At 34.2% G+C, this 12,838-nt stretch overlaps 1 protein-coding gene across 2 annotated transcripts in view; it reads right to left on the reverse strand.

The window, feature by feature from the left end:
• ST18 (ST18 C2H2C-type zinc finger transcription factor) overlaps positions 1-12,838 on the reverse strand; it is a 154,562-nt gene that overhangs the window by 100,127 nt on the left and 41,597 nt on the right. For both annotated transcript variants that reach the window (XR_015748895.1, XM_026670296.2), the window contains exon 2: positions 7,018-7,124. The gene's annotated coding sequence lies outside the window, so the exon portion shown is untranslated. The remainder of the gene's footprint in view (positions 1-7,017; positions 7,125-12,838) is intronic.

Consider the following 12,838-nt stretch of genomic DNA (forward strand, 5'->3'; position numbering starts at 1 on the left):
AGCTAGAAAGTATTGAAGAGAGCAAATTCATCAGTTTCCCTTCTATATTGGAATGTAAGTGTGATTGATCACAACAAATATAGCAGCCATCTAATCAATAGATAAGTTCCTTTGATTCCAGCAGAGTTATTTTATAATGTATATAACATACACTCCTTTGCACATTATAAATATGCTCAAATTTATACTTATCAGCAGTTTCAGTCTAACTGAGCCTGAATAGAGCCAAATTGGTGCAGGCAGCAGGCTAGAAACTGGGAGTCTGTGAGTTCTAGTCCTGCCTTAGGCACAAAACCATCTTAAGCCCTTCCTCTTAGTTATAGGAAGGAGGCAAAGGCAAACCACTTCTGAAAAATCTTGTCAGGAAAACTTCAAAGTCTAGTCTAGACAGTTGCCAGAAGCCAAAAGGCACACAAATACAGGTACACATACATACACACAGACCCTGAAGATATTCCAGCAATGCTATTTGATTGTTGTGGGGTTTTAAAACATACTCATGAAATTTCCAAATTTCTCTCTGCTCCACCTTATTTAAAGCAAAATCAATGCAGATTTGACTTTCTTTTTCTTGTTTCAGTCCTTATTTTGTGTAATCTTTTTTGCAAATCACTCTAATAGTTCTTTCATATCTTCTTCAAAGCCTTGTCTAAATTGCTTTATACCATCAGATCAACAAGACTTGTGTATGTTTTCAATTCATCTGACCATAGAGAAAAGGTATCCTTTCTCTATTGTACCAGTAGTAAAGATTTTTACTGAGATTGAAGTCTATTCTTATTCTTGGTTTTTAGTTTTCCATGTGCAGAGTGTTTGATTAATTGACTCTAACAAAACATTAAACATCTGCAGTTTGAAAAGAAACAGCTTGGTGATAAGAAGGCAGAAGAGTTATGGCAATGCAGTTCCATCCTTTGGTTTTCTCATGCCTCTTTGCTTCATGTAATAGTCCGCTAAAAACTTGCTTGCTACATACAAACACACACACACAGAGCATATGGTTACCCATTGTAGAAAAGTAACTCTGAATGGCATAGAAAAGTTAGAAAAAATTTAGTAGGCTGTAACACAAAAATAATCCCAACTCATAGAAAGACAAAACAAATCAGCATAGCTCACATAATAACCCTAACTCTAATGCCCAAATGCCTGAAGTAACATCCAGGTTCTTGATATCTTACAAAAAGCTAACTGGATTGGAGTCATCCAAATGAAACAATACAGGTGAAACTCAAAAAATTAGAATATTGTGCAAAAGTTGATTTATTTCAGTAATGCAACTTAAAAGGTGAAATTAATATATGAGATAGACTCATTACATGCAAAGCAAGATAGTTCAAGCTGTGATTTGTCATAATTGAGATGATTATGGCTTACAGCTCATGAAAACCCCAAATCCACAATCTCAGAAAATTAGAATATTGGGAAAAGGTTCAATATTCTAGGCTCAAAGTGTCCCACTCTAATCAGCTAATTAAGCCATAACACCTGCAAAGGGTTCCTGAGCCTTTAAATGGTCTCTCAGTCTGGTTCAGTAGGAATCACAATCATGGGAAAGACTGCTGACCTGACAGTTGTGCAGAAAACCATCATTGACACACTCCATAAGGAGGGAAAGCCTCAAAAGGTAATTGCAAAAGAAGTTGGATGTTCCCAAAGTGCTGTATCAAAGCACGTTAATACAAAGTTATGTGGAAGGGAAAAGTGTGGAAAAAAAAGGTGCACAAGCAGCAGGGATGACCGCAGCCTGGAGAGGATTGTCAGGAAAAGGCCATTCAAAAGTGTTGGGGACTTTCACAAGGAGTGCACTGAGGCTGGAGTCAGTGCATCAAGAGCCACCACACACAGACGGATCCTGGACATGGGCTTCATATGTCGTATTCCTCTTGTCAAGCTGCTCCTGAACAACAAATAACGTCAGAAGCGTCTTACCTGGGCTAAAGAAAAACAGAACTGGTCTGTTACTCAGTGGTCCAAAGTCCTTTTCCGATGAGAGCAACTTTTGCATCTCCTTTGGAAACCAAGGACCCAGAGTCTGGAGGAAGAATGGAGAGGCACACACTGCAAGATGCTTGAAGTCCAGTGAGAAGTTTCCAAAGTCTATGTTGATTTGGGGAGCCATGTCATCTGCTGGTATTGGTCCACTGTGCTTCATTAAGTCCAGGGTCAATGCAGCATCTACCAGGAGATTTTGGAGCACTTCATGCTTCCTTCTGCAGACGAGCTTTATGGGGATGCTGACTTCATTTGGCACCTGCCCACACTGCCAAAAGCACCAAAACCTGGTCCAATGACCGTGGGATTACTGTGCTTGATTGGCCAGCAAACTTGCCTGACCTGAACCCCATAGAGAACCTATGGGGCATTGCCAAGAGAAAGATGAGAGACATGAGACCAAACAATGCAGAAGAGCTGAAGGCCGCTACTGAAGCATCCTGGTCTTCTATAACACCTCAGCAGTGCCACAGGCTGATAGCTTCCATGCCATGCCACATTTAGGCAGTAATTGCTGCAAAAGGGGCCCAAAGCAAGTACTGAGTACATATGCATGCTTACACTTTTCAGAGGTCCAATATTGGTCTATGTACAATCCTTGTTTTATTGATTGCATGTAATATTCTAATTTTCTGAGATTGTGGATTTGGGGTTTTCATGAACTGTAAGCCATAATCATCACAATTATGACAAATCACGGCTTGAACTATCTTGCATTGCATGTAATGAGTCTATCTCATATATTAGTTTCACCTTTTAAGTTGCATACTGAAATAAATGAACTTTTGCACAATATTCTAATTTTTTGAGTTTCACCTGTAATGTATCATAAAGAAGCAAACGTTCCAATTAGTTCCTTCCTCTCTTTGACCAAACTTCGTTCAATATGTAATAGTTTGAATCTGCATTCTTTTGAACTGCACTTTAAAAATTGTAGGGAAAAAAAGCAGAGCTGAAATAAGCTGAACTATATCATGTGAGCCGTAAGTTGAAAAACAGATAAGCATCTCTTATTTTTAATTTAATAGCATGATTTTTTTTTTTAAAAAAAAAATTGAAATTATTAAAAATAACAGATTTGAAATTTGAAAAGTAAAACTGTGAGAACCAGGAATTTTGTTAGGCTTAAAAGATAAGAAGCACTATTGCTTATATATTACTTTTATGAAGAATTTACATTGTAATTCCCAATATCCTACTAAAAGCTGCCATCTTAAGTACACTTATTGGGATGCATATTTCACCCACAGACATAAAATATGTGATTTAATCAAGAGTTTCTTTAAGTATGTGTTCACACAATAGAGCATTAGAGTTCATTTGACTAATGATTTTCATTTTAATAACGCCTTCAAAGAGCTTTTATATTCACTAGTGACAGGCAATGTTTTATGTGATCTTAAAATGAAAATATTATGTTTTGCCCTTAGTTTCTGGGAGCAACATTTTGTAATATTTTGGAGTAAAATGCAGTGAGATCATATGCAATTAAGGAAAAAAAAGTATACAGCAAAGCAAAGCCCTCATAAATTCTGCAAAGTAACCAATAGACAGTAAGTGTATCACTATGTATGTATATATGAGTGAGTATATGAGCAGACATAAACAATCACGGTTTTGTCTACAAATAACTTTTGACATCCATTTTAAACTTCAATATTAAACTCAGTTTAACTTAATGGAATTAAGTATATATGATTTTGGCACCACTGAATATGATTGTCTAACTTTTAAACCTAAAACATTTGCCTATTTTTTTTTATTGTTTCCAGTTTTAACCTGCATAATCAAAACACAGACCCAAGTAAACTGCACACTTGACTGAGCTCTCGTTTAGATTTCTGTTTGTAGTGTGCATTTTATAGAAGTACATATATGAGTACATATATGCAGTAAAAGTTAGCATCCAAACTTTTGCCCATCTTCTTATAAGTTAGAGGTTCACAAAAAAGTAGAAGTTGTAAGCATCAGCGGAATGATTTTGTTCTCCATGCATACAAGTAAAGTAACCAGACATTTGAACTGTTTCCTGCCCGACATCATGTTCTCAAATTAAATTAATTCCTTTTATAAACTGAAAATGAAGATTACGATCAGAACCTTAAAATGAGCCTTGCAATTTGAAGCCCTTGCTTGTAATTGATAAAATAATGCATCCTGTTTCTCTAACGTTAAAGAATTTTCATGAATAAAATGGCCTAAAGTGAAATTTTCAATATGTTTATGTTTTTAACTTATTAAATTTGTTTGCTGCCCATTTTGCCATAGGGTGACTTTAGAAGGCTTTCAAGGTTAAAAGCAATAAAACTATACAGGTGTATAGTTTGTGTATATGTATGAAACATACAAAAATATAAATAACAGTAATACAATAAAATATAAATTATAATTAAAATGATGGTAAAATATGGGAAGGAAGGGAACAGGGTGAGCAAATGGGGTCTACAATTGGTCCATCAACCACCTCCATTATGATACTCTCCCAAGCCAAATGGCAGTACCAGGTCTTCAGACCTTACAGAAGGTCAGGAGAAATGGAGCACATCTCACCTGGAGGATGGGGGCAAGATGTTCCAAAGAGTAGGAGCCATGTTTAGAAGCAATATATAGCAATGGTATTGGATTTCTCAGGATTTTTCCCTTTTATTAACCAATATTTGGTCCAAAATGCACCCTGTTTACGTATAAGTGTTTTGAAGCTTGGATAATTCTGACAATTTTAATAATTTATATGAACACATAGCTTAATTGGAACCAAATAACAGAAACAACATAGAGATAGAAACTCATATCCTTATTTTTTCAGTTTATTGCCTGTCTAGGTAGGAGCTGCTGCATTCTCATAAATCATCTGGGACAATTCAGAAACCATCATCTGGAAAACTGACATTTGATCTTCTGAAATCAGTATATTGAGTTGAACAATCATGATAAATGTCTCATTGACTGAGGTAGGTCTAATCTAAATATTACTAAGTTTGGATCAGCTCAATGATGCGATAGAGGACCTTAAGTACTTACAGGTGGTCCTCTGTTAACAGCTATCCTGTTTAGTCACCATTCAAAATTTTAATGGCACTGAGAAAGTATACCCTAACCCTAACCCTTGCAGCATCCTGGGGTCATGTGATCACCATTTGTGAACTTTCCTGCTGGCTTCTGACAAGCAAAATCAATGGGAAATCCTACAGTAAATTGCAAGTAGTAGTCACCTGATGTCACACTTCATGACTTGGGTGATAAGCTTAATGACTGCAGTGGAACTGCTTTAGTGTAAGAAAGTTGATAATCTGGTATCCATTTAGACTTGGAAAGGAAGAAAATCAGACTGATGGATTGTTATCTCAAATGACTCTTCCTATTACGAAAGAGGCCAAGGATTATTGTTACAGCAGAAAAACCTAACATTACAATAATAAGTCTATGTCTACACAAAGATCACATTGTAACTTAGTATAAAGCAAATCCCTAGGTGCTTACTAGGTTGTGAATAAATTTGTCCACTACTATTGGCCTTGTTGGTAAGCAAGATGTCAATTTCATTATGCTTTATAAAATGTAGATTGAAACAAAATTATTACCAGCAGAGAAGAATAAAGCTGAATAAAAAAAAATTTATAAGAACTCTTAAACTAATTAAACTAATTACAATTGGATGAATATTACATTTCATATTTTATACACATACACACCCCCATGCTATAGAATTAAAATGTGGATAATACCTAATAATTTTGAGGTTAAGGAAAGAACAATATCACATTATTGGATATTAACAGATACTTATTAATAATGAAATAAAATAAAAAGTCAGTACGGAATGTTACTTTCGAATATTATCTATATTTGTTTTTTTAAAGAATCAGCTGTACATCAATAGCATCAAAGCTGTAATTAGAGTATTTTCTCTGATGCTCTATAGCTTTCAGGATTTTGAAAGCTTCTTTTGCATACAGTATTATTCATGTTATTATTAATGCTGTTTTACCCTCAAAATGAAAAATAAATGATATGAATCTGACTACTGTACCAATATTCCTGTTCTCCAAAACTAGAATAAACAAGTTTAAATACTAAACCTAAATCAGAAAGAGTTTTATTTTGAGACTATGCACCATGTAATTCTTTCTATGATAGCATCGTAACATAGTATCTCTATTTTCAAAATAGGATCTAAAATTCAAAACTGGGTTAACAGTGGAATACATGTTATACCAGAGACAAGCTTGGATGGTTCTTTAATGAGGATGATTTATTTTGATTCTCACTTCTGATTTTGGAGTTGTCACTGCTGTTGTATACCTCGTCCACGCAACTTTGCACAACTGGCAGGACTGAATATAAACCAAAGCCATATGTTTATGTCCTTTTGCCAAACGATTACAGCAAATAGTTCTATTATTCCCTTAGGTAACTCATGTGTGCCAAGGATTTCTATTAGTCTGCTTTACCAAGGCATCAGAGGGTAAAGTCACAGCTTTATGAGGGGGGGGGTGTTAACTTTATATTTTCAGAATAAATATCCACAAAACCTATGCTATACAGTAAAAATATTTTTATAAAAAATATCTTTGGGATTTTATAGTACAAGGATATCCATTTTCTCTATAATTCATTACAACCACAAAATTTAAAAAGAAAGAAAACTGATTCTTAATGTAATGGCAGAGTATAAATATAATAAAAGAACTTTTAGTTTTAAAGAATAAAAGCTTCAATGTGCTGTGATGGATATCTGTAATGAATTTATTTCACAATATCTATTTATTTGAAAATACTTGTTTTTAACACAAAGGCATACATGTGTATGTAAAAATATCATTGCTACTTGCCTCGTCTGAAAGGATAATAAATAGAAGCACCATTCCATTATTTAAAAGATGCCTTGGGAATTAACTAATCATATTATCTAAATAAATCAAAAGTTTTAAAATCCAAACAAAATGTCCAAATGAAACAAGTTTGACAAATGAGATAACATACTTTCCATTCAAAAACTAAACACCAAAAATGTTATCCCACCTTTGTTTGCTTCGGAGTAAAATTATGTGCAAATTCCAAATGACCAAATCCGTCTCTTGGATCAAAATGTCTTGTTTGACTTAACAGATAATCCCCAAATTCATTCTCTGTAAGAAAGAATGCAAGGTTTACAAATTGTTACTGAAATTGAATTTGGACAATGAATGTGTGAAACATTGCATGATTCAATGGCCAAAGAATTTGGAGTATAATATAATGCTTGAACAATGGGAAAACATGTGGAGGAAAGGTTGAAAATTTACATTAAACTATTATCTAAAAGAAAATGTTTATAAAGTGATGTACAGTTGGTATTTAACAATTCCCCAAATTGTCAAAGATGTATAAAGTTATTTCAAATGTATGTTAGAAATATAAATGCAAAGAAGGAAGTTTTCACCATTTTGGTAGACTTGTGATAAAGTAAAAAAATACTGGGGTAAGATATCTTACTGCAGAAGATTTTTAAAATCAATATAAAATTAAGTCAGAGACTTTTTTTTCAGGCTTAATGGACAAAGAATTGGAGGAGGGGGGAATCTGGAACTTTGTTGTTATACATATTGATAGTAGCAAGAGTGCTTTATGGCTAGAGACAAGTTCCCTGAAGATGGGCTCCAGCATGAGTCTGAAAACTCGGAAGACAAAACCTCTGGTCCCAGTGAACAACCCAGATTGGGTCCTGCAGAATGTTTCATGAACAAAAATGGAAAGATATTCTAATGTTCATAATGGATGAATGGCTGAAAGAACTGATGAAACTAACATTGATGGCTACATTAACTGCTCTAACTGAATAAAATATTACATCTAACTTTTGGATTTTGTACTTGAGATGGAGGAAAAAAATGAAACTTTGGATTTTGCTAATCAGAGAATGTATTTTACATATTTTATTGTTTGGTGTTATCATTTGAAAATTCAAAGGAAACTGTACCAAATGTATGCTATGAATTATATCATAATTCCATGTAGTATGTATGTATGTATGTATGTATGTATGTATGTATGTATGTATCAGTGGTGGGATTCATTTTTTTTTTACTGTGGGCGTGGCTTGGTGGGTGTGGCAGGGGAAGGATACTGTAAAATCTCCAGGCAAAGGTAGTATTTGCCAGTTTTCTGAACTACTCAAAATTTCCGCTACCGGTTCTCCAGAACTGGTCAGAACCTGCTGAATACCACCTCTGGTATGTATGTATGTATGTATGTATGTATGTATGTATGTATGTATGTATGACAATAAATGTAATAAATAGACAACTTTGTTTGGAGCTGAATTACACAGATCTTTATTTAGAATTTGTAGTTTAATATTAAGTACAATATTGACAATGTGAACTAAAGATAAGAAGATTCAACAGAGGACAAATCTGTGAAACTTTGTGTGTTCTCAGACCACATCATGTGCCATATCATAAAAAATTATCTTCAGTAAACAAACTTGGGCATCCACATCAAATAAAGCTTTTGCAAACTGTGTAAGTTTATGTCATGATGAAAGTTTCATCCCTTATATTTTTGCATATGATGTAATGATACCAGTGAAACAAGGAGTGGAATTCGCATTACAGTATTACATGAGTTGTTATTATTTGTAGAAATATAAATATATGAGAGTAATATATCTCCTGTGCTTTCTCAGACAAAGGGACAGGATAAACATAGTGGAAAAATATAGTTGAAAAATCAGAGTTGTACATCTATTCTAAAGTTTTGTTTCAAAAACATGTATCTATAGTGCAACTGAAAAAAAATCGCTCTTCAAGGATTAATTTCTAATATAATATATATACTGCATGAAAATATACTTGGAAAGTACTATAGAAATTTCATTATTATTACTGTAATATTGAATATCTTTAGATAATATGGGAGGCTTATAAATCAATCATTATACAATATAAACTGAGAAAACACAATGGGTTTGCTAATGGTTTTCTCCAGCTGAAAGAACTGCAATGGTTTAATTCTTACCCTGTCATCTGTTTATAATTTAAGCAAAGAAGTATAAAATATAAGAAGAAAAGCATATATATAATACTGGTTAATGTGTAATCTAGAAGCAGGGAGAACCAAGGTATAGTCTTTCCTTGGCCACTAATGGCATCTTAAGTGAGTTTGGCCAGTCACTTTTCTTTTTTACAGAAAGACCTTGGGCTACAAATGTCTGACTTAAGAATAAACCTTAGATATGAACTGGCTGCCTATTACTAAAAGTGGCAGATGGTGTTGTCCTTCCTTAAGCTGACAAACTTCTGAAGCCACTCAGTGCTTTCAGGAACTGCTGAAGCCAGACACTTTTAATATACAGCCTTTTCCCAACAGTTTTCAGCAGTTCCTGAGACCATTCAATAGTTCGTCAGCTTGAAGAAGGACAACAATGTCTGCTATAGACAGTCTGTTTTTAAATACAAGTTCTGACCTACATACAAATTTGAATTAAAAACTGGGAATGCCTCAAATTCATGATTGGGCCTGGAAGATGATGATAACCTTCTGGCTGAAAATTCAATTCTTTCCAGCTGGTCTTCCTTCCATAGTTCTGATAAATAACTTCTACTCTCTCTGGAAACACAAGCTGGCATTGTATGGGCTTTCTCCATTGTTTTCAATCTCATTAGGCTATGATCAATCCAAACAATTGGTTTTCAACAGAATAAGAAATATGGAGTTCCAATTAGAAGTCAAAAGGATACCTCTACATAATAGAAAAGGGATAAGATAGGGTATATGGGAATCAGCAAGGTATCTGAAAGATCCAACCTTCCCTAAGATCAAATAGAATTTTTAGAGGTAGATTTAAGCACTATATCAGCAAGGGTATAATAAAATCCCCATAGCAGAATGAATACGTACAGGTGGTAACTAGGAAGTTGAAAACATCTCGCATGTTTTATTATGCTACAAATACCATGGGGCTATTAGATCAATATACATCTTCCCCATAATAGAGTGATTCCTAGAGAGATCATATAATTTTTACATGACTTCTGCAGGACTTAAATCCTGCCATTACTCGTAAAGTAGACAATTTTTTGTGTTACTACAATGAAAGTAAGGCAAAACTGAATAAAGAAGTAATGACTCTTATTTTCACTAATATTTTGTTTGGTTGCACTTTAGTAATTTTTGGTGGATATATATTTTGGTGTATAAATATGTAGGATTTATTAGTGTGTATGTGAACAAATACCATAGAGTTTTAATGGGATGTTCAAAGTACTCTGCATTTGATTTACTTAACCCTGGTCAATGTATACTTGTGCTCATTTGCCTTATTTTGATTCTACTTGGTATCTTCCATTCATTTTTGACTGTTTTATGCTGCTGGTCATTGAATGAATAAATATTACATGACAGGAGTTAAAACCTGAATTAGAAACAAAATTTAGTTTTGACGTGGGTGGCTGCCTGCATAGAATTAGGTTGTTGAAAAGTCTGAATCAGAGTGATAGATTATAGTTCATAGTTTTCAGCAAAAGAGACATTCATTTCCAGAGGATTGATTTGTAATGGACATACACACCAGTGGTGGGATTCAATGGTTTTTACTACTCGTTCTGTGGGCATGGCAGGGGAAGGATACTGTAAAATCTCCATTCCCACTCCACACACACACACACACACACACACACACACACACACACACGTATGTGTGTAAGTAATTTTTAAATATTGTTCTACCAGATCAAAGGTCCCAAAAGGATAGCGCTCTAGCATTAATGTCAGTGCTAGCATGCAAGGTGCCTTGTGCATAATTCCACTTAGAAATCAATACCATTTTTAAAAATCATCTTAAAAAAATATTTAAAACATTTACACCACACACATTATACACTGGATTGCAACATCCCTGTTAATGTATCTTTTTCTACAAGTAAAACTGGACAGTTAAAAAATGAATTTTAGAACCTTGGCTCATTAATATCCTTTAATATGTCTTGACAATTTACTCAGGAACATGAATGCTACTTAGTCTTGAGCATTCCATAGTCTAGAATGTTACACAGTTGCAGCTTCAGCATAAAGGAAAGACACGATGAAAAAAGTGCGGAATATTCAGTGTTCAGTGTTTCTCAACTTTGACAATTTGAAGAGGTCTGGTACAGAATTCCCTAAGCTTGCTGAGGAATTCTGGGAGTTGAAGCTATACATCTTCAAGTTGCCCAAGTTGAATAACCTTGTTATAGTTTGAAGATCGGAGCCAATTGGGTGGCCTCATTTCACAGAAATAGGAAACATCTTGCCTGCCTGTTTGCCTACTTGTCAGTCAACCTATCATACATCAGTATTTCTGTCACTACAATTAAGTTGACTCATAAGATTAGATTAGTATCTATATGCAATCCATTCAAGGATAGTTATGGTAAAGAAAATAAAGAAAGCTCCAAATCATGCTTTTTCCTTTGACTTCAAACTGCTCTAACAATCTAATGATTAAACAGAGCAAAAGTTGCTTGTTCAGAAATTACTGGTATTCCCACTGTCTGAAAAATTGCACTCATTGAGTGGTTTCTTAAAAATGCAGTTTGATAATATAAATATTCTATCACAGTCCCCTTCTCTTTAAATATTTCGTAGGTGATCTTGATTGGATAAGAATATCACTGAATCCCAGTGCATGCAGCTATTCTTATAATTTCAGTGACAACATTAGAACATTTCTATCATACAAAAAAGTTTGTGATGGATTGTATCCATTCACCTTTATTTTCAAAATATGTTAGATGTTTAAACTGTATTTGTATGCTTCGTTGAAAGACTGCCTTTGAACGTCCTAGATTGCAAAAAAAACCAAAACCCAACACCTTTTATCACAGCATTTAGAAAGAATATTCAGTTCAATGGTCTTTTGGAATTAACAATGAACAAAGTATCTTTTGCCAGAATATCCAGTTATAAGTCTGACAATTTGTTTCTTTAAACGTTTGTTAAAAAAACAAACTGAAGAAGGGGAAGAAGCATTTAAATTCCTTTTTCTATCCATATCCCATTTTAGCTCCTTGGTTTTTTTTTGGAAAGGCTATTTTCAAACATGACTGACAGTCAGGGCTGTAATGAGCAACTAGAATTTCCACAATTGGTGGACATTACAAATTTTCCTACCAACACCATCACTTTGGAGATCTATCCTATGGCACATCTGGAATTAAGGTACCACCAATGTCTTCATGGTATAAGATTATTTTTGATGCATATTATTTTAATATTTAATAAAAACAATTCATCTATAATTGTTTGATTATCTCCTGTTGAAACTGAAAATACTGTTTGTAATATTTATATCGATAAGAGGTAGAGGCGCATAGACAGAGGCATAAGTTGAGTTAAGGTTCTTTTCCAAATTTGATTGTGTCAGACAGAGTAGGGTAAGTGTTACAGCAAAGAAAGAAAATAGCATGATGGAAGACAGGAAATAAATGATCCCAATAACTAAAAGCATGTTAATTTTATAATAGACACACTACTAGAAAAGTAGGTTGTGTACCCTGATAACATTTTAATTTACTAATCTAGCTTCTTACAAGAGGCACTTTGCACCTGTTTCAGTCCTTTTGTTTGTAATACATTATTCTAAAACAAAAGATTACTGAACTCTTTCAACATCCTCAAATTTAGCAGTTTTCTCTACACCACCACCACACGCACACTGCTTCCTTACTCTCTAATGCTCCATCAGGTTCTATATTTATTACCAATACAGTTTCCACTTATTTTTCCAAAGATTGCCAATAAAGCTCTAAATCACATGAGGGAGTAGCTGTAAACCCTTGGAGTTCCCTAATGTCAAACTCATTAGCATCCGAATAACCACACG

This window comes from Notechis scutatus, chromosome 3, assembly GCF_049901735.1.
Source record: "Notechis scutatus isolate UNSWTSFEM ecotype Mainland chromosome 3, rNotScu1.2, whole genome shotgun sequence".
In the NCBI taxonomy this organism is placed as follows: Eukaryota; Metazoa; Chordata; class Lepidosauria; order Squamata; family Elapidae; genus Notechis; species Notechis scutatus.